We start from the raw sequence: 22,478 nt of genomic DNA, 5'->3' as shown, positions 1-22,478 counted from the left end.
AGCATGCCCATGCCAGGTGGGTTCAAGCTTAAGGTATCAGTGTGGCATACTTGTCAGGGTTGGGAGGTTGTGTTTTCACAGTATCTCAGCATGCTTTTCAGCTTTGTTTCTTTGCAGGTGCTGTCGCTGCCCTAGTCATGCCGAGGAAGAGAGGAGGGCAGGTGACTCGGGGTTTAGGCAGGCTGATTCCTAGGTGAGCGTTATGCAGCAGCATGCTAAGTGTGTACATTTTCTTTTTGCAGGTATCTTCTGGGCGGCCTCTGGAGTCAAACCAAGACTTGAGGTGAGCAGGGGCAGGGGTGCGAAGGAGTCCTGGGGATTACTGTTTTTGAGGGCAATAGTCACCTTCTCTGTTTTGCCTTAGGTACCCTGGGGAGGCTTGTAGCCACAGCTTGGAAGCGGCAGCACCGAAGCACACACATTGAGAACATCTCAACGTGCACGTCCGACCGAGGATGGATTTTGTCCGCTTGTCTTCCAAAAGCTAAGTGTTGGGGCCAGTGGTTGGGAGAAGGGGAAAAGCCTTTACTATCACAGGAGGCAATCTGATGTCAGCTTAGCAGAGAGGTCTGTAGTGGGACGGGCTCTCTGGAAGTAAAGGGAGAGGGTTTCTCCTCAGCCTCACCAGACCCTTTGCCGGGCAGGGCAGTTCCTACCCATATCCACATTCTTGTGAACTTTGCGTCATCTGCCTTCCTCGACTTGATGTCGTCATGGCTCTTTCCCCCGAGGAGCTCGCCTTCAGGTCCGGAGCTGTAGCCGCAGTCACCTGGCAGTCCGCTTCCTTCTCTAGGCTTGCTGAGCCTCTCGAGCATCCTCCTAACTGCTTTGGCCCTAAGTTCCTTTAATGAGTTACATTTCATCATCACGTGCTGCTGTCATAGGGCTTCCTTTCCCTTGGCCTCATCGGCCTCTGGCTCGTCTTGTGCTAGGACTCTCAGGTCCCTAAAGGGAAAGTGCCAAGCAGTTGCAACTTGTCTCTGTGTTATGTCGTATGTGTCTGTTATGGTGTCTGTGTTATGTAGTGTGTGTCCATTGTCTTCCACATCATAGGCCTTTGTTACATCTCGATGCTTTATTGGCTCTCTTCTGTGCCATATAGGCCGTGTTCTACTCACATTCCTTTCCGGATATCCCTTATTCCAGCATCTTTACATTTGTACTCATTGAGATGGGAATGTCTCACAGGGACAAGATGTTCTCATCCATCTTCCTTCTTACTATCAGGTTTGGTAGTGCCTTTTTTTCCATTTTCTTGGACTTCTAGAGGGAGCATCTTACACCCTCCTCACGTGACTGCAGTAGTTCTATAGGTTGCATCTTCTCAAAGGGTATAAGTAATCTTCCAGAGAGTTATGTTAAGTTGTGGTTTATATTGTGTGTACCTATGCTGGCTTATACTGTATGTACTTATAAGGCGATGCACTTACATACAGTATATTGTCTGTACTTACTCTGTATGTAAGCATGTCGCCTTATATTGTCTGTACTTACACTCTATGTACACTTGCGCTGTATGCGTCAGCTTATATTGTGTGTACTTACACTGTACCACTTAGGATTGAAGCTGCCCTGCCCTGGACTGTAGTCACAGTTAGGTAGAACAGTTATATCAACTTTACTGTTCATCTGTCTTTTGTGGGATTTTGAGTAGAAAATATATCCATCCACAGTGGGGACAAGTCCTAGCTGTCAGCCACTTGTTGACCCTTCCTGTCATCTCACAGGTCCCTGAGGCTGCTGATTTCCCCAGGATCTGCCATTTACCTCAAGGAGCAGCAGCCAGAAGATGTGTCAAAGCACCTTCTTCAGCATCTCCGGTAAGGGCCACAGCGAGCGTGTAAGTGGAAGGAGTGGGTGAGTGTGTGTTAGAACACGTGGCTGTGTCTGTCTGCTTGTCTCTGCGTGTGTGAGCGCATGATGACTGGATTTAACGTTGTGTATATGACTTTTGCTTTTCAGGTTTTGCAACTCACTGTTAAATTGAGAATAAAAAATCCCCAGCCGCCTTCGTGCCGGCTGTGGGTTTTTTTTTTTTTTGGTCTCGGACGAGTAAAAACCCAGAAAAATACCCCAAGATAGGCTAGAAAAGACCCAAAAAACCCAAGATGGGCAAGAGCAAACCCAGGAAACAAAGCTAAGAAGTCCCAAGATGGGCAAGAAAACCCAGGAAAAAAAACCAAACCAAGATGGACCAGAAAAAACCCAGAAAAATAAAACAGGGGAAAAAAAACGGAAAAAACGCCAAGACAGGCAGGAAAAACCCAGATAAAACCAAGAAAAAAACCTCAAGATGGGCAGGAAAGAAACCTCCAAAACAAAAAAAATCAAGATGGGCAAGGAGAAGATCGACAAAAAACACATTAAAAAACTCAAGAGGGGTGAGAATAAACTCGGAAAAAACCCGCCAGGACTGGCAAGAAAAAACTCCAAGATGGGCAAGAAAAACCTGTCGCAAATTGTGTCGTAAAGCGCGACTGTCGTAAAGATGGCCGCAAAGCGCGACTGTCGTAAAAGGTGCCGTAAAGCAGCACTGTCGTAAAAGGTGCCGTAAAGCGCGACTGTCGTAAAAGGTGCCGTAAAGCGCGACTGTCGTAAAAGGTGCCGTAAAGCGCGACTGTCGTAAAAGGTGCCGTAAAGCGCGACTGTCGTAAAAGGTGCCGTAAAGCGCGACTGTCGTAAAGACGGCCGTAAAGCGCGACTGTCGTAAAAGGTGCCGTAAAGCGCGACTGTCGTAAAGACGGCCGTAAAGCGCGACTGTCGTAAAGACGGCCGTAAAGCGCGACTGTCGTAAAAGGTGCCGTAAAGCGCGACTGTCGTAAAGACGGCCGTAAAGCGCGACTGTCGTAAAAGGTGCCGTAAAGCGCGACTGTCGTAAAAGGTGCCGTAAAGCGCGACTGTCGTAAAGACGGCCGTAAAGCGCGACTGTCGTAAAAGGTGCCGTAAAGCGCGACTGTCGTAAAAGGTGCCGTAAAGCGCGACTGTCGTAAAAGGTGCCGTAAAGCGCGACTGTCGTAAAGACGGCCGTAAAGCGCGACTGTCGTAAAAGGTGCCGTAAAGCGCGACTGTCGTAAACGGTGCCGTAAAGCGCGACTGTCGTAAAAGGTGCCGTAAAGCGCGACTGTCGTAAAAGGTGCCGTAAAGCGCGACTGTCGTAAAGACGGCCGTAAAGCGCGACTGTCGTAAAAGGTGCCGTAAAGCGCGACTGTCGTAAAAGGTGCCGTAAAGCGCGACTGTCGTAAAAGGTGCCGTAAAGCGCGACTGTCGTAAAGACGGCCGTAAAGCGCGACTGTCGTAAAGACGGCCGTAAAGCGCGACTGTCGTAAAGACGGCCGTAAAGCGCGACTGTCGTAAAAGGTGCCGTAAGGCGCGGCTGTCGTAAAAGGTGCCATAAAGCGCGACTCTCCATCTGTAAATTAGTTTGGCTTGCAACTTCCACTGTCCATAACATGTTCACTGTTCATGATTTTAACTTCAGACAGGGAACTGATTTTCAGGCAAAAATGGATGGTTTAACACATGGCTCTAGATATAGCTCTAGATATATAGAATTATATATATTATTTAATAATAATATATATAATATAAAATATGTACTTTTATATAATAATTGATATATATAAAGTATATATACTATATAACATCTATTTCTATGTATACTATATATTCCTATACATATTTTCAACTGCTTCTCAGATGAAAATGATTCAAGAACACTCCTCATTCCAGACCAGTGACAAAATTGGATTTTCAGCAGAACAAAACACATGTGAGCCCTCAGGTGTGGAGCTCCTGAGTCCTCAGCTGATTCCAGTGCTGCCTTCTGTCTAATCCCAGCCTGTGTTGGCAACCTGCCTTCCCATTTCAGCAGAAATTCAGAGAGCTGAGCTGGAATCACTGGGCACAGCACAGTGGCTGGAGCTCATCAGCCTGTTCCATACAGAAACCAGCTCTAGCAGAGTTATTCTGCTTCTGTGGTGTGCTCAGCTGGGCTGAGGTGAATCAGTCTGTTTGAATGGATTGCCTGGGAGCATCATGCAGTAATAGTCTCAAAGTGCATTGTCACCATATCCTTACCTGCTCAAGGAAAATTCCCTGCAGCTTTGAGTGCTAAGAACATGGAGTGCATGAAGGAATGGTTTCCTTCAGGCTCTCTGGTTTCCCAATATGTTTTTGGTGGTGACTGGTTCATGGAGAGGATGAGAAACAAGTATGATGTTCTGTAGAAGAAGGTTTATTAGTTCTGTTGGTCTTTGACTATATTTCTGTTATTAATCTGTTTTAGTTAGTAATTGGACAGGTCACCTGTGCATAGGACTGGGAGTTGTTATAACTCCTCTAGGTGAGGCTGTAGCATGTTTCTTCAATCCTTGGCATAGAGAGGAGTCAATACCATGTTATTTAATGGAGGCTGAAGAGTGTTTGTGCTCCTAAAATATTTGAGACAAGGAAGATCCTATCCATAGTGATTTGATAAAGGACAGGGATCCTGCCCTTTCTGTCTGTCAGTGCTGACTCATGTGTTTGTTATTTGCACCATACCACTGCCTGTGTGGCTCTTAAGACCCCCTTAGGCATCCAGACACAGTCTGTATCTCAAACAGCCTAAAAATTCAATGACGGGATGAATTCTTTTGGAGAATATTTTTCTCTTATTAGGTTCCTATCTCAAGTGAACAAACTGCTTGATTTACAGCATTGTTGTTTGAGAGGTTCGCTTTTGTAGCTGAAGATTCGTGTAATTGCTACTTTGCAGCAAATAAAAAAAAAATTCTCTGGTTCCAATTGCAATTTGACTATTTCTGCTGTGTAGAGCCCATTATCACAGCCTTGATGAGGCGCAGCACAGATTTGGATGAAAATGATGAGATTTGGATGAAATGGCCCTCCATCAGGGCAGGCTACAAAGATCCTCCTCTTTGAGGTATTGGCCCTTTTGATGCATAAAATGCATGAAAATTTGCTTGAAAAGTGCAAGTTGATGAGTAAAAGAGAATTCACAGTAATTGTAGTGAAATGAAAAAAGAAAACAAGGCAAAAGCATTGGAAAGAATATGTTTAATTGCATGTAATTACTTGATGTGGGTTTCAGTCAGGGAAAAAAGGAGAAAGGAACATGCTAAATAGCGCTGGTGTGGCAATTACTCTTTGAGGGTTTTCTCAAATGACTGAACTTTGTGTATTATTAAAAAAAAATAAAGATACAGCAACAACAGAAAAAAAAAAAAAAAAAAACCCAACCAGGAAAACCACACACACTACTTTATGTCGTAAGAACTTTGCTGTATCAGTCAAAATGCTCTGCCACGTCTTTCACCTCATGATTTTTGCATGTGTAGACAAAATGAACTTTGTTTCCTGGTAATGCTGTGTCAACATGCTAGGTGGGATGCAAGTTTAATAGTTTTAACTATCAGGGTGTGAGTAAAACATTGCCTGGGTTATCTGATAGCCTAAGCACTTTCAGATGGAGCTTCTCAGTTGAACAATTTTTTGACATACCAGGTTTGCTGACAAACAAATCTGAAAAAGTTGCAGTCTGGTGAAATAAAAATACAAGAGAAGCAGAAATAGAGGTCCAATAGAGGTGGGACAAGGTTCCTAGCACTAATTCAAATGGTTTTGTCTCTAAACAAGTAATCAGACTGTGGTGGTGTTTGAGGGTCCCCAGGACAAGGGAAGAAATGACATCTGATAATGCCTCATCTTCCCTGAGGAGGCTTCCAGTAAGGAAAGGACAGATGTGGAAGTCTGGGGCTTCCCTTCTGGGAAATTGAAAATCGAGGAAGAAAACTAGATAGGGACAAAGAAAACTGATGCTATCCTTCTGATAACAGAACTGAACTCATAAATGAATTTAGGACTGGTCCTCAGCATCTTTTAGGATTCTGTCAATGCACCTGTGACTGAGACTGGCAGTGATTGCTGTGCTGGGCAAGAAAACTGGAAGTGAATTCCAAAATGTTGAGGAACCAATCCAAGACTTTTTAACATGTGAATACAGGAGGTATTTCCCTTCTCTATCAGAATAGTTTCTTTGACTATACTTATTAGAGTTTTCCCAGGTACAAAAATACAACTTCATTTCAATGTGAAGGATTTGTCAAGGTCCAGCTGTATTTTGCTTGGAAAAAAATTCTGCCTGCTATATCTGCACCAGAACAGGCTTATTGGTGGAATTCTCTTCTGCAGATGTGGCAATTTGGGGGGGGGGGGGGGGTGCTGTTTTTGGTCCTAATCTGGATTATTTCTTCTGGTTTTTGTGATAACTTTCACAGATAGGCAGGTAACTGGTAGTATTCTCCCAGTCTAAGTAGGTTTCTAGGAAAATGGAGTAGTAATTAAAAAGTAGGCATAGCAAGCTAAGGAAAGAAAAGACCTGTGCTGCATCTTTGTAGCCTTTTTTTTTTTTTTTAGTTCACTGTGATGGAACACCACTCAGCTGAGTAGGGAAATATTGTCCAGTTCAGACTGTAATTGAGTAGAATCTGACTTATTTGGGGCTGAACACAAAAGTGAGGATAAATCAAGGAATTAACAAGACCAAGAGAACAGACTCTACTTTCCAAATCCCAGAGTGCCAGTGCTGGAAAGTTTATTGTAATGGAATTTCAAGCCAGGATTTCCAGGCTCAGGAGGTTTAGTTATTTTGGATACATTTCAGATCAGCAGTGCCTGCTTGGCATGCTGTCTGCTCCTGTTGCAGCATTTAGTTTTGTGACAGGTTCTGTGTGAGAAACAGGAATGGCCCATGTCAGCACACCTTGGCAGCTTTATTTCAGCTGTAGCATTTTCAAGGAGAAGTTCCACGGCTGTTATTCCTTGTAACCCTGGGCCAGTGTCTTTGCTTGAAATGGTTGAAAAGGACGTGCAGACTGAAGGCTCTTCCCCATAGAAAGGTGTCAGCTCAGCTGCTGTCGCTCCCAACGTGTGCAGAGTTACAAACACAGAGCCCTGGGGCAGCAATGCCATCAGCTGGCAGTTCAGCAGTTATAATTTACCACAGGGAATGGAATGGTTTTTTTGTGAGGGTTATCTTAGCAAGGTGCTCGCTGGGGGACCCATCTGTTTCTGCTCATGTGCTTCCAAGGGTGAGGTTTGCTAGCAGGGCCAAAAACCCCCAGGGAAACTGCATGTGAGCACAGTTCTCAGGCATAACCCATTGTAACTGCATTTCCTCCTGTCTGTGATCTGCAGAACTCATCTGATAGGGAGTTTCTTTCCCAGTACTTTGGGTGAGTAGACTCACTCTAAATCCTGCTTCCTCTGTTTCTGCACTAGGGTTCATCCAGCACTGAGTACTGTGGGAATGTGTAAAATCAGAGGGGTTTGGGAAAGCTGCAAAAGGCAGGCCTCAGAGACAGCAGAACTGTGATCAGAGCTGAGCAGCAGCCATGAGATTGGTCAGCAGAAAAACTATTTAAACTGTGGAAAAGCAAGGACAAATAGAACAATGGTCTGTGTATTAACACTTGCCTAGAATAACTCCCTAAACTACAGAAAGTTTATCTAGCATGATATTAGGAAGTTCTAGGATTAATACTGGAGCTCTGTGCATTGTGTTTAAGGCTCACAAGCAGGTATTGTATTTGAAATAAGCAAGCATTGTTTAACCAAAAGCACCTGTGCTTACAGTGGTTGGATAGAGCTACTGTCAATGTGCTTTTGCTTTGTGTGATGGGGCAAAAAACTGATAAAGTGAGTTGTGACATTGAGTTCTTGGTCTGCTGCCTGAGATGTGAGCTGGTGGCATCTTCCCATTGCCGTAACCATGGAATGAGGCTGATGCTGGAAAATCAAACGGCTCAAGGCAGTTCCCAGCAGCCCTGCCCTGTTTGTGATTTGTGCACAGACCCCTGCCAGTGTCAAGTACTTGGCACAGAGCTATGGTGAGAGGCAGTGTGAAACTCCTGATCTCCTGCCTTCCTGCTTCCTCCCCATTTCCCTGATCCCTGAAAGCGTTTAGCCATGACAGCACTTCTCTTCACTTTAGCCATGACAGCACTGCACTCCATGTCCTAACAAGTGTTGGTTGCGCAGAGGTAGTGCTGAAACTGTTGATGGTGCTGTTATTAGATGACCCCTGACACTCACCAACTAACTGAGAAACTGGAGACCATGAATTTCCCATTTCTCCTGAAATCACTTTCTTTCAGAAACTGCTGCACAGTCTTCCACACAACGCATTACTTAAAGGCAGAGATGAGAATTCAGGGAGTGGGGTCTGACTTCCAGCTGAGGTAATTGTGCAAGGCTACTGCCAGGGAAGAAGCGAGGCAATCCTGACTGGATTGAAAGCTGCCTCACTGTGAGCAGCCCCTGAACCTGGAGAGAACATCTGAGTGCTTGTTAGGCTGCTGAGAGGTGGGTCTGACAGCTGCTCCTTGTGTGCATAAAGACACAGAAAGCTCACAGTCCTGAGGAAGGGAAAGTTGGATGTTAATTGGCTCCGAGTGACTTCTGATGCCAGGAATGCTCAGTATGGGATGATGCTGGGGATGTAAATGGCAGGAGAGAATTAATTGCATATTGTGAGTGAGGAAGGACTATGGTGCTCAGAAATGAGTTTAGTTTGTTTTGTTGGTTTTCTGGGAATTTTTCTACTTTGGGTTAATTATGTGGTAGTGATTACGCCAAAATATTTTTCCAACTCTGAAATTAGTACTGTGGTTATCTGTTGAAAAAGTTCTTAGTCTCTTATCAGGTTGTTTTTGTATATATATTTGCATCTATTTATTTAATTTGAATAAATATAAGTAATTTTTGAAATGTTTTTCAATGTAGTGGTCTTAAGGTGGTTTTTAAGAATTCATTGTATTGTTTTATCTTGTTTGTAGTTGGTGTATGATGAGGGATGTGGTGTGACTTCTTGAAGGCTATGGTTTTGGTGTTCCTAAGTTCTGATTTCTTTGTGGTTGGATAGTTTTTTTTATTTTTATTTTTTGGGACAGTGGCATTTGTATGGTGGGTTTTTATAGGCAATACGTTTTTTAATTTAGGTAGTGATGTTTTTTAGTATTTTAATGGTTTAGGTTTTTTATTTTCAAGGTTTTTTTTTTTAATTTTTTCAAAGAACTTTTATAGATTATAGGTTATTATTTGTGCATTAGCAAAAAGGTAGAGCTTTGGGGACTTTTTTTAGTAATGTTTAGGGTCAGTTGTACAGTTTTGAGTCTAGTGAGTTGGTTTGATTTAATTTTTATTGGGTGTTTGTTTTTATTAGCAGTTGTGTCATTTTCAAGGTGTATTTGAGTTTTTTGGGGTTTTTGAGATACTGGTTTAGGAGGAAGTTTATGATGAGCATGTGCGGAGGTTTTGGGCTACTTTATAGTGGGATTTAAAATTTGTTTACAGTTAGGTTTATTTGAGTTTTTATTAGGGTTCAGTGTTGTGGGATGTTTGTTCCGTTAGTAATAGAAATAGGTTTTGTTTTGAGGTGCTGCGGTGGGATGGGCGTGTGCTGCGTGCCGGCGCTGACAAAGGTACAGTATTGTTGTGGCTCTGGTGCGTCGGGTTAATGAACTGACATGGTTTAATGTAGAGATGAAAATAGAAATAAATATAAATTTAAAAATAAATATAAAATTAGAGTGGTAAACATAAATATAGATAACAGATACATACATAGAACTATAATATATGGTATATAATTGGAACATATTATCGTATAGGTAAATGATAGTCTGTTTTATATATATATATATACACAAAGATATATAAATATAGATTGTAGATATAAAAATATTTAAATGGAGTTAAAGTAAATTGGGGGTTTTTTTAGGTTATAGGCTGGGGTTTTTAAATAAATGATAGAAATACAATATAAATTCAGATATACAAATATATATAGAAATACAAATATCTATACATATTTAATTTAAATAAATATAAGTAAAAAAGATATATATAATACAGAAAATATATATCTATGATTATATTAGAAGGTATTCTCTCTAATATATATAATATCTATGAATAGAATAAATAAAACTATCCATATAAATATCATTATAATTTTGAAAAATAAATTTACTTCCTAAATTTTAAATCTGGTTCAAATAAAGGGGTGTCCTTGGTTTTTATTTGGTTAGAGGCAGGAGTTTTATTTTAAATAATATAAGTAATATAGAAATGTGGATCTTAAGATAGAAAGATATAATAAATATATAAAGAGAAATTGCTAAACTATGCCTATAAATTTAAAGTTAAATATATGTAAGTAATATGAAGAGTTGTAGTATAGAATATAAATAACATTATATGGCAATATAAATTATAAATGGGAATATAAATATAAAAATATGTAAATATAGTTGAAGAGAAAGGGAATGTTTTGGCTTTTATTTAAGTAGAGGCAGGGTTTTTTATAAGTGTTCCAGAAGTAAAAATCTTGACGCAGAAATATTTAATCAATATAAAAAACATGAATAAAAATATATAAAAAATATAAATACCTACTCGCATCGGATGTAATATAGAATATAAATTTATTTATAAATTGACATTGGTAAAGATAAATGCATAAGTAAGCAATATACATTAATATACATTATAAATACAAATATGAATATAAAAATTGAACACGAGGATAAAATCTATTTAAATATTGTTTAAAACAAAGGTTGGGCTTTTTTATTCTTGTGTTAGAGGCAGGGTTTTTATTTTAAATCATATGAATGTAGTTATTATTGTTATATATTTCTAAATATTGAGATATACAATCAAGATATAAATATATTATATAACCACAAAATATAAATAAATACAAATAATAGGAAGAGATGTAATGAAAAATACAAATAACAGTATACATAAGTATACATTTTAAATGTAAATGTGAATATGAACCTGAAAAATAGAATTTAAAAAATATTTAAGTACAGTTTTGAAGAAAGGGGTTCTTTTTGGCTTTAATGTGGATGGAGGCAAAGGTTTTATTTTAAATAATCCAAGTGTTACAGAAGTAAAAATAGTACCAGAAATACATACTTACTATGTAAAAATAATTATAAAAATATACAAATAAATTAAAGTTTTAGGGATATATGCAATATGGAATAGAAATGTATTTATAAAAAGAAATGTATAAATGGACAGTGTACATCAATATACATTGTAAATAGAAATGTGAATATTAATATGAAAAAATATTTTAAAAAATATTTAATTATTTTTTTAATTTTTTTTTTTTTTGTGTTGTGTTTTGTTTGGTTTTGTTTTGTCTTTTATCCTATTAGATTAGAGGCAGAAGTTTTTTTTCCCTCTTCCCGGTTGTTTTGGGGCATTTATTTCAGAGCAGTTTTCGGCGGGGGTCGCCCCTGTTCTTTTTTGCCGCCTTCGCTGCCGCAGCCCCGAGGCGCGCTGCGCCCCCGGCTGGGGCGGGCGGCAGTGCTGCCGCCTTGTGGGCAGAGCGCGGTACTGCAGGCGTGCAGCGAGCGGCCGCCAGCTTGGGAGTGGCGCGTGGGCGATGTCGCGGAGTTTTGTTTGACCTTCTCAAGATGGCGGCGAAAAGGGCGGGAAAGTGGAGGACCGGGTGGGTGTTTAACTGCACTGCCTGCACGGAATACCGACGTCATGGCGGCCCCGACGGATTTTTCTGTGGCGTTTCATGTGTACCCGAGACATGCTGTGGGCTCAGCGGCGCCGCGGGCGGGCGTATTTTGGCGGGTTTGTGAGAGGCATCTGGGTAAACGCCTCGCTGTGCCGGGGTCCTCTCACGTCGGCTTTCCCGCCCTGAGGGAGCCGAGCCGGGCCGAATAGTTCCGAAGAGCCGAAGAGCCGAGTGTGGCCGGAAACAGCCGAGTTTCCCCGAAGAGCCCAGTGTGGCCGGAAACAGCCGAGTTTCACCGAAGAGCCCAGTGTGGCCGCAAACAGCCGACTGCAACCCAAGAGCCCAGTGCGGCCGAAAACAGCCCAGTTTACACCAAGAGCCGATGATAGCCGACTGCAACCGATAGCCGACTGTAGCCGACTTGAGCCGCATTTAGACAATGTGCCGAATACGACCGAGTTTAGCCGAACCGTGCGCAGTTCAGCCGAAGAGCCGAACTGAAACGAGTTTAGACCAAGAGCCGAAGCAAGCCCAATTCAGCCGAGTTTCATTCAACAGAACCGAACGACGCCGCGGCGCTCTGCATGCAGTGCGCCTGTGCAGACGACAGGGGGCGCTGTGCCTGCAGTGCGCCGGTGCACGCGGCAGGGGGCGCTGTGCCTGCAGTGCGCCGGTGCACACGGCAGGGGGCGCTGTATAAAGTATAAAATATCAACTATCGATAAGAAGGGATAAAAGCTCTCTGTCAAGTGCAGCTGTAGAAAATTTCAGGCTCCCAGGGAATAAATCGTTTTCTTTAAATCATTTTCGTTTTGGAGTTTTTTTTACTCCCAGGTAGCCTGAAAGTTACTACTGCTGCTTTTTTATTCTAAAGCTAGAAAGGAAAACCAAGATTAGAAATGCAGGGAAAGAAAGAAAGTAAGAAAAAGAAAAAAAGAAAATAAGGAAAGGAAATGAAAGGAAGAAAGAAGGAAGGACAGGAAGGAAGGGAGGAAAGAAGGAAGACAGACAATAAAAACCCAAAAACCAAGAGGGCAAGGAGAAACCTAGGGAAAAAAAAAATAAAAAGAAAAGAAAAAAGAAACCAACAAAAAACAAAGCCACAGAAAAAACCTCGGGATGGGCGAGAAACACCCCCCCTCCCTGAAAAATCCAAGATGGGCAAGAAAAATCCCAGAAATACCACAGAAAAAAAAAAACAGGGGGAAAAAAAAATAAAAAACCTGAAAAAAAAAAACCCAAGGGGGGCAAGGAAAAACCAGAAAAAACACCAAGATGGGCAAGAAGAAACGAAGAAAAAAACCCAAGAAGTGCCAGAAAAAAAAAATCAAGAAACAAGGCAAGAAAGAGAGGCAATAAGGGCCACAAAAAATTCAAGAAAAAACCCAAGAAATGCCAGAAAAAGGTACGAAAATGGTTCTGCCAGGTGCGATCAAGGTGAGCCGGTTCAGATTCAGGTCCAGGAGATGAACAAGTGTCAGATTAGTTTGGGGCACTGCTGTGCAATGCAGCTGTGACAGGATTTATGTTTAAATATAGTTTAAATAAATTGGGGATTGTTTGGCTTTTATTGGGGTATAGGCTGGAGATTTCATAAAAAATATAAAACTAGAAATCCAAATATATCATCTATATGTCGATATCAATAAATATTTAATATATATAAATATCAGTAAAAGAAATCTATTGTGTCAAAAGAATATACCTATTATTATATAAAAAGGTATTCTCTGAATATATATAATATCTATAAATATAATAAATGAAAATTACAAATATAGGTGTGAATAGAATTATGACAAACAAAATTATTTTTAAAATTTTAAATGTGTTTTAAATAAAGGGGTGTCTTTGCTTTTTATTTGGTTAGAGGCAGGGGTTTTATTTTAAATAAGTACTATAGAAATGTAAATCGACATACAGAAATATATAATAAATATATAGAGATATAAAGATATAATACCAAACTATGAATAGAAATAGAAATCTATGTAAGTAACATGAAGAGATGCAATATATAATATAATTTTTATTATACAGTAATATAAATTCTAAATATAAATGCGAATATAAATATGAAAAATATATGATGGGGGCTCGGAGCAGCCCAGGTGTGAGTGTGAGGATGATGGGGGCTCGGAGCAGCCCAGGTGTGAGTGTGAGGATGATGAGGGGCCGGCTCCTGCCGGGGCGAGGCTGTTTTAGGGGGAGGCTTTGCCTCAGCTCCCTTTTGCATGGAGCTGCTGAGTGGAGGGGTTTATGGGGCGCTCCCGGCGCTGTCTCATGGAAGGACTGCGAGAGCTTCCCACAGGGTCGGGGGCAACGCCTGGATCCGCGCTTGGGTACGTGGAGCATCGCTTAAAGGAGGCGCCGAGGGACGAATCTTTGTGCCGGGGAGCAGCGGCCGAACAGGTGAGCCCGTGTGGGTTCGGAGCGGGGAATTTTCTCCTTCCCCTTTGCAGTTTCATCTTGCCAGTCCCTCCCCGGTTCCCCAGGAACAAAAATGGAGCTTATGAAGACAAAAGGAATTAAGGAGAAGGAAGCAGCTCCTCTTCTTTTATTGTCTGCGTTTGACCTGAGGGGATCCCTCTTGACTTGTGGTTTGAAGGGTGTTGATTGCAGGAAAAGCTGCCTTTTCCAGGCTGTTAGGGGTATCCCGGGGGTGACAGGGAATCCCTGCGTTCTATTCTAAGGGGAATGGGAAAAGTATTCTTGTGGTATTCTGGGTTTGATTTGAAGGCAGCCACCCCATTTTCACCACCCTCGGGTTTAAATGGAGGGGGCAGCCCTTGTGTCCCTCCTTTTGAAGGGTTTGAATGGAGAAATCGCCCTTCGAAATCGCCCTTTCCCATCAGTCGAAGGCTTTCATTTGGGGAGCGCCCCTTCTTTTCTGCTCTCCTAGGGGGTGAAATTGGAGGGGAGAACACATTTCTTTGCCCTTGTTGAAGTGAGGTGCGCCCCGTCTGCGGTTTCGGGGCTGGCTTGCGGGAAGCCGCAGCTCCGGCAGCGTTTGCAGGGCTGCAATGGGGCTGTGCCGCTGCATTGGAGGGCGCTGCCCGTGCCCGCGGCCCGGCGCGGAACGTTCCCGCTCGGGAGCGCTGCTGGCACGGCCCGGGCAGCTGCCGGGGCGCACGGGGGATTCGGCGCGGCCGGGCCGGCCGAGGGCGGCAGTGGCGGAGCCGCGCCGGTGCGAGCCGTGCGGAGCCGAGCGGAGCCGGGCCGGGCCGGCCGAGGGCGGCAGAGGCGGCGCGGGCGCTGCTGCGCCGGCCCGGGCGGTGCCGGCCGCTCCGTCCGCTCCGGGCGCGGGGCTCGGGCGCCGCCGGTAGCCCCGGGCCCGGTGCCGGCCCCGCCGGGCAGGGGCAGCGGGCGGGGCTCCCCGGGACGGCGCCGGCCCCGCGTGCCGGAGCGGCCGCCGCAGGAGCCGCTTTCCTGCCGGGAGCCGCGCTCCGTCCGGGGCCGGCAGCGAGCGCGGGGTTCGGCCGCTCCACGTTCGGCGGTGCCGTGGCTCGGAGGCGCTTTGGAGGCGGTGATGGCATCGCTGGGTTCGGTTTGCAGCGGGTGTCCGCTAAGGGATACGGTGTTCTTCCTGAGCGGCACGGTTCTCGGTGCCGGTAGGGATGATAAAGGTTCGTTTCGGATTGGGTTTTGTAGTCGGATATATATTTTTTTGCCGGGGTATTATGTTTAGAAGGGCGCGCAATGTTTTTTACGGGTCGTAGCGCGAAGCAGCGGTTCGCATTTTAATTCTGTTGCGGTGGCTTTTATTAGCGTGAGTGTGTAGTGTTTGTTTTGGGGGGCTTGGGGAAGCGTCCTGTCGTTCATAGCAGCGGGTTTTTAATCTCGATAATTGCATGTGTGTTTATCGTCTTCCAGGGCTTTTATTTGTTTGGTTTGTTTGATTGTAGTGTATGTTTTATGGTTACGGGTAATTTGGGGGACATTGTTTATGGTTACGTTTGTCTTTAGTCTTTGTGTTTGTTTCTAGGTGGTATTTTTATTTTGATAGCTTGAGGCACTATGGGTTTATTCAGTTGGGAATAAGTTTTTTGTTGCAGATTTCAGTTTATTTGGTTTTTGGTATTATTCTTGTTGTTGCTTTCTTTATTTTCTTTTTTTGGTGGTTGTTGTTGTTGTCTTTTAATGTATTTGAGTATTGTTTATCAGGGTTTATTTTGGGAACGTGGGTATTTATATGGTGGGTTTTTAAAGTATTTATTTATTTATTTGGGTAGTTAATTTCTTAGTTTTTAGTGGTTGAGATGTTTTTCCATTTTGTTAATTAGTTCAGGTTTAAAGTTATTTTTACAGAGGATTGTTTATTCTTTGAGTTAGTGTAGAGGTAGAATTGCGTTGGTTTTTTCTTTTTTAGTAACGTTCAGGGTCAGTGGCACTGTCTTGAGTTTAGTAGATTGGTTTGACTTTTTTTAGTACTTTTTGTAATTTGCTGTGTGTGTTTCTAGAGGATTTTCTTTTATTTTGGTTCCATTTTTCTGTCGTGATGAGAATTGTTATTGAAAAGAGTGTTCTTTGTTTTTTCGCTGACACTTGTTTGGCTGTTGGAGGTATCTTGATGTTTTTGGAAGACATTGGTGGGAATTTGATGCTGTTTGTTTCGTCATTTCATTTAGGAATTGGATTTTAAATATGCAATTATGACTCTAACTATATTGAAACAAAAGAAATAGATGTGTAGCAATGGGAATGAGCCAATTTTATTTTTATATATTCGGTCAATTTTTAAAATTTAACATGTAACATAAGTCATGATATGTTACAATAAGTTATTCTAATTTTAATAGAGTATTGTGTATGTTTTTCGATTTATGAATAGAGAATACAAATGTAAATACAACCCAAACAAAAATACAAGTATATAAATGTATTGCAACTATATGCAGATATCTAAAAAAATAATATTAAATTGTAAATGTAAAATAACATAAATTGATACAATATATAATACAAGTGATACTGCATATATTTTATGAAAAATATTATAGGAAATGGATATAAAATAGATATAAATACGGATGTGATCTATCTATCTATCTATATCTATCATTTGTTGTATATTATGACAAATACAAATATAAAAAAACATTTAGGTAGTTTAAAATAATGGATGGTTTTGTTTTTTCTTTGCCAAAGCAGGGGTTTTCGTGTAAAAATTACAAATACAAATAATATAAAGGTAGAAATATGAGTATAGAAGTATATCATAAACACATTAAAGATTTATATAAAAATTAGAAATATAAGGAAAAATAAGTTGTAGCAGTAGATATGGTAAATAATTTAAAAAATATTTCCCGTATATTTTTTGAATAAGGTGCATACTATATATAGTTATTAATATAATACATCAATATAAACGATAAATATATATAAAATATCAACTATCTATAAGAAGGAATAAAAGCTCTATGTCACGTGCAGCAGTAGAAAATGTCAGGCTCCCAGGGAATAAATAGTTTTCTTTAAATCGTTTTCGTTTTGGAGTTTTTTTTTTTTCCTCTCGGGTAGCCTGCAAGTTTCTACTGCTGCTTTTTTATTCTAAAGGTGGAAAGGTAAACCAAGATTAGAAATACAAGAAAGGGGAAGGGAAGGGAAAGGAAAGGAAAGGAAAGGGAAAAGGAAAAGGGAAGGGAAGTGGTGAAAAACAGAGTGAAAAAAGTAAAAAGAGCTGGAGGGAAAAAAGAGAGGGCATTGGGGAGGAGCGGTGCTGCCTCAGGTCCTTCCCCGCCCTGGGGCGAAGGACCCGTTTGATGCCCGGGAGGGACTGCAGCTGCCGGTGGCGGGGGACGGAGCGGTGGCTGTCATCGCGAGACTACAACTCCCGGCAGGCCGTGCTGCCGGCGCGGCGTGTGACGCAACGGCTGACGCGGCACATGAGTGGCTGGCGTTCCAGGCGGCCGCGCGGGGCTGTGCGCGCGCAGCTGCCGGCGCCTCTCCCGCGCGGGACAGCGACGCTGGAGGGGCGCAGCCTCCGTCTGGCCGCCCGCGCGGAGCTGAGCAGCGCGGAAGGAGCGTCCGCCCGGTTCCTCGGCCTCCCTCAGCGGTGCCGGGGGCGGGGGCGCTGCCGCCCGCCGATGGCGGAGGGCGAGGCGGTGCTTTGCTGCCGCGGGCCGGGAGCTGCGGGAGCCGCCCCGGGCGAGCGGCGGCGGGCGCTGCCGCGGTCCCGGTGGGGCGGCCGCCCTCGGGCTGGCGGAGGCGCCGGAGGAGCCCCCGAGCTGCAGCCGTCTCCCTCGGGCTGCTGCCGGTGCTGCGGGCGGAGGCGGCTCCGCCGCGTGTTGGGCGCTGCGAGCAGGGAGCGCTGCGGTATCGCCGGCATGGCGGGGCTGCTGCCTGCGTTAGTGCCCGTGGCTCTTTGTGCCGTGACAGCGGATGGAGCGGCGCTGGGCGGTAAAGCCAGAGATGGCCGGGAGAATGCCCAGCGCAGGGAGCGGGCGGGCTGTGTGCTTCGGATGGCACAGGTGCGAGCTGCAAAGCCACCCCCCCTTCCGCCCCTGCCCTGCCGAGCCCCAGGGAAAATGCTTTCCAGCATTGTCGAGCTTCTGAAAGACAAAACTTGTGATTTGACACTTGCATCCAGAAAAGGTTTCTGTCTAAATTAGCAAATGCCTAAATTGTTCTTGGTTACATCCCATGACCGGTTTCAGGCAGCGACTTTATAATGCTTTTAGGATTTTCTTGTAGAATGGTGAGAAAACAGGCAGGTCTGATAGTGGTTTCACTTTTTTTTCTACTTCACATTCCATAAGATTCTTTTATGCAAGCACTTGTTTTAAAATTCTACTGTAAGCGTTTATGGTTCACTTTTTTTTTCTTTGCAGCACCCTTGACTTTTTTTTCCCTCTAAATCGGGAGTAAATATAGCTGAGTAAAATTACCTTGATTTTCTTCCTTCTTTTTTAACTGAATTGTTTTTATTAAAAATGCTATTTGAATATGTAGAAAAAGCGGGGATGTCTTGTAATATATCCTAGCTTTTCTTGTTTACAGGATACTCAGAAAATATGTCTCCCTTAGAGTCCCACAGAAACGTTCTCAGTGCGATCTCTATCAAGGTATGTATTTACAAGTAAGTGGTCTCTTTAGATATTTGCCTGTGAATTACCTTTTCCTGTAATTCAGAGCTTGCGTTCTGTGGGTTTTATGATAAAGCTGTAAAACATGTCAAAATGGTTTTGCAAGTCTTAAAGCTTGAAGGCAGCAATAAGTGGATTTAGAGCCTGTTCTTGACCAGACAAAGAGAAAAAGTGTGACTTTGATGCTGAACTTGTCATTTTTCATTTGACTTGTCTTGAATGATTTAGGAATAGAGAGAACTAGAAAAAGAGAGAAATAGAATTGATTATTGAGCACTCCTCAAATGCTCACCATGATTCAGTGTAGAGCCAAAGGGAAGGGTGATGGAACAGAGCTCTGTGCTTTGGAAGGAAATAAATTTAAAGCTGACCTCCTCACAGAGTCTCACTAACTTCTTTTGTTTTAAAATACAAAATACGATTAGGAAGTGTTGGAAGTTAGTGTTTTGGGAAAGAAACGGCAGTTCCACAGAACATTCCATTGAACAGAGGCTCTGGGAACGATTCATGTTGTAAGTGCTGTCACTGCAGTCAGTTGGTGGTTCAGCCTTGAAACGTGCACTTGGCCTTCTATAAAGCACTGTTTTGTTTGCCTTTCAGTGCTATGAGTCTTGATCAATTGGAGAAGAGCCCAAGAGAAATTTTTCATCCCTTGATATAAAAGGTAGGAAGTGACTTTTTTAGGTTTGGTTCTTTTTCTTTATTATTTTCTGGAAATAAAGGTAATTAAGTATAGGTACTACTGGTTTGTTTCTTCCAGTAGCAGGTGATAACAATAGCAGTAGTACTAGTAAAAATAATAATAGAAATAATAATAATAGTAATGTAATACTACGTAAACTGTCTTTATCCATTGGACTGGCCATTTCAAATCAAAACTTCTAAACACAAATCAAACCATCATCCTTGTAGAATCTTTCACAGCAGCGGGCTAAAGATCCTGGTTTTGTTGACAGGATTTATTGGTTCTGGAAGAACAAGAGGGAAGTACAAGCCTAACTACTTCTAGCTCACAGAGCCGTCCAGTGAACCCAGCTTTGTGTTTTGGTGGGCTTGTGATGACTTTGAAATCAATTGCTCATTCCAGTAAAAAAAATTCCTGTTGTTTTGAACGTGACAGCAGAAATAACTTTAGGCACCAACTGAATAATAATAGATCACCAGTTTAAGTTAAAAATTCATGCTATACTATCAAAATTTAAAGGTAAATTATTATGTGTTAGGTGATGGTATAAAGTGTATGTTCTAATGTGTAATGCAAAGATACATACGTACCTGAAAGTCCTTAGAGGAAACAAATTTTTATGTCTGCTGTTTGATTGTTTACCATACGATATTTGGTTTCATTTCCCAGGGATCGGTGAATTTTAACTTTGGAGTCCCCTATGCTAAGGATGCTCAGCTTACAGGTGATGAAATGTTCAGTAATGGTGAGTTTTTCACCTTCTCTTTAATTGCTATGCTGATCTGAATAAGAAAAAAAAAAAAAAAACAAAAGCAAGAGAAAAAAAAGGATGGTTTATTATTTTTTACGCTGTTATGTTTGTTTCCTCAGTATTTGCTGCAGCTCTGCTTACCCAAGCTTTGGGTTCCTTCTGTCCCACTGGGAGTTGCCCAATTTGGTTGCATCTGGTGAAATTCACCCTGAGACCTTACAGAAGCAGCTCCAACTACGTGAGAGCCATTTGCAGTTCTCTCCAGACGCCTGGAGAATGGGCGACGTTTCTGAGGATCCGGCGAGCGTGCTTCTGTCAAAACTCAGTCTGTGAAATTCCTGGGGAAAACCCTTCTGTGTCCTGAAGGGTTCAAACTCTGGTGAGGATCCAGTTATCAGGTGCTCACCTGGATGGTTCCAGCTCCCAAAGGTAACACTTGTACTCTTGCCCTGTAGTTTACATCTATTGTATTTTTGTTATTTTCAAGATTTTTTGTCTTTGCAAAATATTGTGCATTTCACTCTTTGGAACCTCTCAGATGGTTCTTTGGTGCAGCACCACCCCAGGGGACACTTGGCTGCTGTCCTGAAGGGGTTGGTGGCTAGAATTGTAAATCCTGGAGAGTTTGTGAGTCTTCTGTCCCCAGGGAGGTGTCGTGCTTTGTTTACTTTTGTTCTGTTGGTTAGGCGCTGCTTCTCGTTGCAAGTACGAATTTCAAACTGCCCTGTTCTTATTTTAACTGTTTTCCTGGTTCTCTCCCTACGGCAGGGAAAGACTCTCGTATCCTTGTCGTCGGGCTCAGTGCTGTCCAAGAAGATACAGAGACTAAAAAAATCATAAGAAGCAAAATATGACTGCAGGGAAAAGAAGCTGGAGAGAACAGAAGGTGATATTGTTATCCTTACCCTGTATTAGAGACATCCGCTGTGCTTTGATGCTGGCAGCTGCCAGGGGCTTGTTAGCTCTTTGTAGGCAGGTGTAGGTGTTCACTTGTAGTTTTTTTCTCTGGACAAGTCAATTCAAACTTTGCTAAGCTTATATTTGCAGATTACTCTCTAGCACAGTCCAGCATGACATTTCTGAATGTTGTAAAAATACCATGTTACTTGGAAATTGCTAATGAAGAGAAGCTTTAGGGGAAAATAAGATTTCAGGGTTGGAAGATGTGAGAAGAATTGTGTGGGGATGTTAGACTGAAGTAAAGCACTCTTGAAGCTGGACTGGCACGCTGGCAGGTCCCCTATTAAACAGTAGTGCTGAGATTAGCCTGGGGGTTGCCCATTGTTTCTGTAGAAATCAATGTTTCCTGGTCTTCAGAGGGAAGCTGCTTTGAAAAGCTGGAAGGTGCAGCATGCTGACAATCTCCGTGCTTTGGATTAAAAGTAGATTTCAGAAGGGTCCTAGGCTTTTGTCTTTTCCTAGAAGTCGATGTAATCCTGTCGAGGAGTTTTTAGTTCTGTGTTGCCATGTCATCCATCAGAGCCCTGTTGTACTAATCTTCATACAAGTACAAAACAAAAAATCAGACCCTGTCCCAAGCACTTAGAGGCCAGAACACGATTTCCTCGGGCTGCCATTTGTGTGCCATCGGTACTCCCCACGAACTGAGCCCTCTGGCTCTGACAGAGCCCCTGGATGCTGACGGAAGGGGGCTGGTCACAGACCCTGGAGGTGCCTGTCCCCCAGGGAGGGAGAGGCCGAGGCAGTGTGGCCTGCAGGGAGGGTCTCGTCCCCAGAGAGCAGCCGGCGACTCCATGCCTGCCCGGGGCTGCGGGTGCCCCCTCGGGGTGGACGCCTGCCCTCAGGTTTCCCTCTGGGCACCCGGGGAGGGAACCAGGTCCATCCGTGTGGCAGCTGCAGGGCCTGCAGGCTCTGGGCCCTGGAGCCGAGTGAGCCTGAGCTGCTGCACGCTTGCTGTGAGCTTTGGGGTGAGCGTGCATCACTGCAGGCCTGGGATGGATTGAAATGCGCTGAGGAAAGCAGAGGGAGGGAGGGAGGGAGGGAAATGCTCTGTTAACATGTGCCAATTCTTCTGTCAGACTCATCACGGCGGGACAGCGTGAAGACTGAAAGTGTAAGAAGATGTGGAGGGAAAGAGAGAATCTGACAGGAGCATCGGACGCACGAGTGCAGGAATTTTGCTTTTTTGCTTGGATGTAAACTCAGGCGTTGAAAGGAATTTGGGAGTGAGAAGGGACATTTCAGAAGAAGAAGCAAAAGAAGTTGTTGTTGTTGTTACAGTCCTGGCAAAATCTTTTGTTCTAGCTAATAAAAGAAGTTAGTTTAAAAAACAAAAAGGAAAAAATGTAGTGGTTTTTTTTTTCCTTCACTATGATATTCATTGGTGGTATATGGTGTGTTGTTTCATTTCTTGGTAGTATTAAGTCTGTGTAAAATGTTTTT

At 43.1% G+C, this 22,478-nt stretch overlaps 1 long non-coding RNA gene across 2 annotated transcripts; it reads left to right on the top strand.

Moving 5' to 3' along the window:
• The first annotated feature begins 4 nt into the window (after positions 1-4).
• Positions 5-22,301, top strand: LOC134431714 (uncharacterized). 2 transcript variants are annotated; one of them, XR_010031060.1, is made up of 8 exons: positions 5-283; positions 365-1,820; positions 18,554-18,618; positions 19,240-19,303; positions 19,994-20,069; positions 20,195-20,504; positions 20,844-20,961; positions 22,115-22,301. It is a non-coding gene; the product is annotated as an uncharacterized LOC134431714 (long non-coding RNA). The 2 variants fall into 2 exon arrangements; XR_010031059.1 differs by lacking the exons at positions 5-283; positions 365-1,820 and adding an exon at positions 17,777-18,024.
• Positions 22,302-22,478: the final 177 nt, after the last annotated feature.

This window comes from Melospiza melodia, chromosome Z (assembly GCF_035770615.1).
Source record: "Melospiza melodia melodia isolate bMelMel2 chromosome Z, bMelMel2.pri, whole genome shotgun sequence".
NCBI lineage: Eukaryota > Metazoa > Chordata > Aves > Passeriformes > Passerellidae > Melospiza > Melospiza melodia.
This window is presented reverse-complemented; position numbering and strand designations above follow the sequence as displayed.